The sequence below is a fragment of the Trachypithecus francoisi genome, unplaced genomic scaffold, assembly GCF_009764315.1.
Source record: "Trachypithecus francoisi isolate TF-2019V2 unplaced genomic scaffold, Tfra_2.0 Lachesis_group10, whole genome shotgun sequence".
Taxonomy (NCBI): Eukaryota; Metazoa; Chordata; class Mammalia; order Primates; family Cercopithecidae; genus Trachypithecus; species Trachypithecus francoisi.
Window position 1 is genome coordinate 127,297,503 of NW_022681455.1, and position 4,318 is coordinate 127,301,820.

The 4,318-nt window shown below is 50.0% G+C and overlaps 1 pseudogene across 1 annotated transcript; it reads left to right on the forward strand.

The window, feature by feature from the left end:
* The first annotated feature begins 1,298 nt into the window (after positions 1-1,298).
* LOC117088164 lies at positions 1,299-2,152 on the forward strand (annotated as a pseudogene). The gene has a single exon (XR_004439024.1). The product of XR_004439024.1 is annotated as a 60S ribosomal protein L7a-like (transcript).
* Positions 2,153-4,318: the final 2,166 nt, after the last annotated feature.

Genomic DNA, 4,318 nt, shown 5'->3' on the forward strand with positions numbered 1-4,318 from the left:
GTAGAACTGGGCTGTCCTAGGAACTTCTTCCTCCTCTTTCATATTAATAGAAACAAGATGTGAACTGGGACAGGCAGACTCTCCCATACCTTCTCTTTTTCTTTTTTCTTTTTTTGAGAGGGAGTCTCACTCTGTCGCCCAGGCTGGAGTGCAGTGGCGCGATCTCGGCTCACTGCAACCTCCGCCTCCTGGGTTCAGGCCATTCTCCTGCCTCAGCCTCCCGAGTAGCTGGGACTACAGGCGCCCGCCACCTCGCCCGGCTAATTTTTTGTATTTTTTGTAGAGACGGGGTTTCATTGTGTTAGCCAGGATCTCCCATACCTTCTCAACTCGCCCTTGGGGAGCGCTGGGCTCACTGGCCTTATTTTCACATGGCTGATGCTGAAAGGTGCTTTATCTGTTGCACCTGGCAGCATGAGACAGGCTGATGCGGGGCTGACCACAGTGGCTTATGCCTGTAATCCTCACACTTTAGGAGGCCGAGGCAGGTGGTTGAGGTCAGGAGTGCGAGTCCAGCCTGGCCAACATGGTGAAACCGCGTCTCTACTAAAAATACAAAAATTAGCCAGGCGTGGTGGCACATACCTGTAATCCCAGCTACTCAGGAGGCTGAGGCAGGAGAATCACTTGAACCTGGGAGGTGGAGGTTGCAGTGAGCAGAGATTGCAAAATTGCACTCCAGCCTGAGTGACAGAGCGAGACTCCGTCTCAAAAAAACAACAAAAAAAGGCTGACATGGAATAACTACATAACCTGGCCTGGTTAATTCTGCTGCTTGGAGAAGTCTTCTTCAGATAGTTCATCTTGGTGGGTTCATTTGGATTCTGCACCAGTCAAAACCTGACTTTCTAAGGGGGACAAAGGAATAGATTCCTCTTGAAATTCAAGGTCTTGCTTATGAAGCCCTTTCCTATGCCAACATTAATAAAGATTTCTCTCCTACTGTCTCCAAAGCAAGGGCGCGGTCTCGGCTCACTGCAACCTCCCCCTCCCAGGTTCAAGCCATTCTCCTGCTTCAGCCTCTAAGTAGCTGGGATTACAGGTGCCCACCACCATGCCTGGCTAATTTTTCTATTTTTAGTAGAGATGGGTTTCACCATGTTGGCCAGGCTGGTCTCGAACTCCTGACCTCGTGATCCGCCTGCCTTGGCCTCCCAAAGTGCTGGGATTACAGGCATGAGCCACCGCGCCTGGCTGCCTCTTATATTTTGTTACAATATTGAATTAGCCTGGGATTTATTTTTATGTGTGGCACAATTTAGAAATCCAAGTTGCGCTCTCTCTTCCCACTGCCTAAGATGCCGAAAGAAAAGAAGGCTAAGGGGAAGAAGGTGGCTCCAGCCGCTGCTGTCGTGAAGAAGCAGGAGGCTGAGAAAGTGGTGAATCCCCTGCTTGAGACAAGGCCTAAGAATTTTGGCACTGGCCAGGACATCCAGTCCAAAAGGGACCTCACTCGCTTTGTGAAATGGCCCTCCTCTATCTGGTTGCAGCGGCAGAGAGCCACCCTCTATAAGCGGCCGAAAGCGCCTCCTGTGATGAACCAGTTCACCCAGGCCCTGGACCGCCAGACCTCCTCAGCTGCTTAGGCTGGCCCATGAGTACAGACCCGAGACAAAGCAGAAGAAGCAGAGGCTGTTGGCTCGGGCCGAGAAGAAAGCTACCAGCAAAGGGGACGTCCCCACTAAGAGACCACCTGTCCTTTGAGCAGCAGTTAACACTGTCACCACCTCGGTGGAGAACAAGAAAGCTCAGCTGGTGGAGACTGCACACGACGTGGATTCCATCGAGCCAGTTGTCTTCCTGCCTGACTTGTGTCGTAAAATGGGGTCACTTACTGCATTATCAAGGGGAAGGCAAGACTGGGCCGTCTAGTCCACAGGAAGACCTGCATGACTGTCGCCTTCACGCAGGTGAACTCGGAATACAAAGGCGCTTTGGCTAAGCTGGTGGAAGCTATCAGGACCAATTACAATGACAGATACGATGAGATCCGCTGTCACTGGGGAGGCAACATCCTGGGTCCCAAGTCTGTGGCTTGCATCGCCAAGCTCAAAAAGGCAAAGATTAAAGAACTTGCCACTAAACTGGGTTAAGTGTACACTGTTGAGTTTTCTGTACATAAAAATAATTGAAATAATACAAATTTTCCTTCCAAAAAAAATCCAGGTTGCTTTTTCCATCCTTCAAAACAACAGCCAGCAGCTGAGTCTGTCTCTGACGAGGCAAATCCTCCCCCCATTTGAAATCACTGTCATGTCCCAGGTTCCCACCTGCTTGGAGACCCTGTCCTCCACTCTCCTGATCGGCAGACTCCCTGCTGGGTGGAGGCGGGAAGCTCCAGCATCAGACCTGCATCCAGAAGCCAGTCCCTCTTCCTGGCCCGGGACTGTTCTTGAGCACTTCCTGTCCACGCTGTTGATTTCCATGCGCAACGCCTGGTGAGATTTTGCTGTTCCGTATAGAATGCCTTGGCACCCTTCCCTCTGGAACACAACGTGTTTCTTGATTCAGATCTTTCCTCTCTCTCAGGAAAGTGTGACCATTTTATCCAGATGAGTCGGGAACTGATCAGGTGTTTTCCCAAGAACTGACTAGTTTCTGTTGTTATTGCCTTAAACGTTTGCTAGTGAGTCGTGGAAATGCATGCGACTTGCTCTGGCCCTCCAGACCTTTTCAATAGGAAGTCAAATATTTCTTCAGCTGGTGCAAAGTTTTACTGTGACTGTTTCCATTTCACGCTTCTTCCACCCCTATCCCATTCTGCAGTGCTGTGGGGAAGAATCACCTGGCTCCATCTCTGCACTATCTGTGTCTATGTCATTGTGCCTTCAGCCCAACTAAGTCTCTGTATTTTGTGATTTCAACTTTTTCTGAGTCTCACTCTATCGCCCAGGCTGGAGTGCAGTGGTGTGATCTTGGCTCACTGCAACCTCCGCCTCCCGGGTTCAAGCAATTCTTGTGTCTCAACTTCCCTAGTAGCTGGGATTACAGGTGCCCGCCACCATGCCTGGCTAATTTTTGTATTTTTAGTAGAAACGGGGTTTCACCATGTTGGCCAGGCTGGTCTTGAACTCCTGACCTCAAGTGATCCGCCCACCTCGGCCTCCCAAAGTGCTGGGATTACAGGTGTGAGCCACCGTGCCCGGCCTATGATTTCAATTTCTAAGGAGTTTTTTCTTACCAGTCCACTCTCTTTTTAATGGACACAATGGCCTCCAAGTCCCTTTGTGACTCCTGTATGAACATGTCCACCACGGCTAGCGCACGTCTCAAGATGCCGATGTCCTCAGCTGTCTGGCAGCTACTTGTTGCCTGCTCGTATCTGCAGACGAGGCCCAGACTCCTGCCACAGGTGTGTGGAGAAGCCCTGGCTCAGACGCTGCCTCTGCAGCCCAGGGAAGTCCTCCTGTTGTTTCTGAATGCCGATACGGTCGTGCCTTCCACACCGGGGTTGGCTGTGGCTTGCCACGGCCTGGTCTCCAGCACTCTCGTCTTACTGCTCACAGATTTTCTTTCTCCCGCCACAGCACGGCTTCTCATACAAATGTCGATGTTGTGAGTAGGGATTTATATTCTTAAAAGTATCACCACCCTTCCTGCTGAGCTTTTTATTCCTGCTCACTGTCTGCAGGCTCTGTTTAGGATCCTCACCCACCTCACAGGACTTCTATTTTTAGAGCTCATGTTTTCCTGTATATTTTAAGATCAGAGCAGACACGAGCAAAAATTGACACATTTTCCTTTTTAAAAAACATTTTTCTTAATAAAGTTTCGAGGACACTTCGTCGACACAACTTTTTTTCGTGCAAAACCGTATCAAATGTCTCAGGACTAAGGAGCGGATGGTGCCTGAGATCTTCTCGATTCCTGCAGTGAAGCTTTTTCACGATGTGGTTCCTTCACTTTGAGTCCCTCAAAGGCCCCACGTTGATCTGTTTTCTATTTATTCAATTGTATCATCCTAGCTACTTGGAGGCTGAGGCGGGAGAATGGTTTGAGCATGGGGGTTCAAGGTTGCAGTGAGCAGTGATCATGCCACTGCACTCCAGCCTGGGTGACAGAGTGAGACCCTGTCTCAAAAAATAATAACAATAGATATAAAAATAAAAGGGATGGTCTCAGCACTTGTCAAGTGACTGTCTTCCATTCATTCTCCCCTTATCACATGTGAGTGACACAATCCCGATGCACGCAACAGCCGTGGGAACAAGAAGTTGGTAGCTGAGTACCTGCCTCACTACCACCTGTCACCACAGTCCTTGGGAACTGTCCCCACAGGTCTCCCTGCAAAGGACAGGGCAGTGAAAGGTGTGCAGGC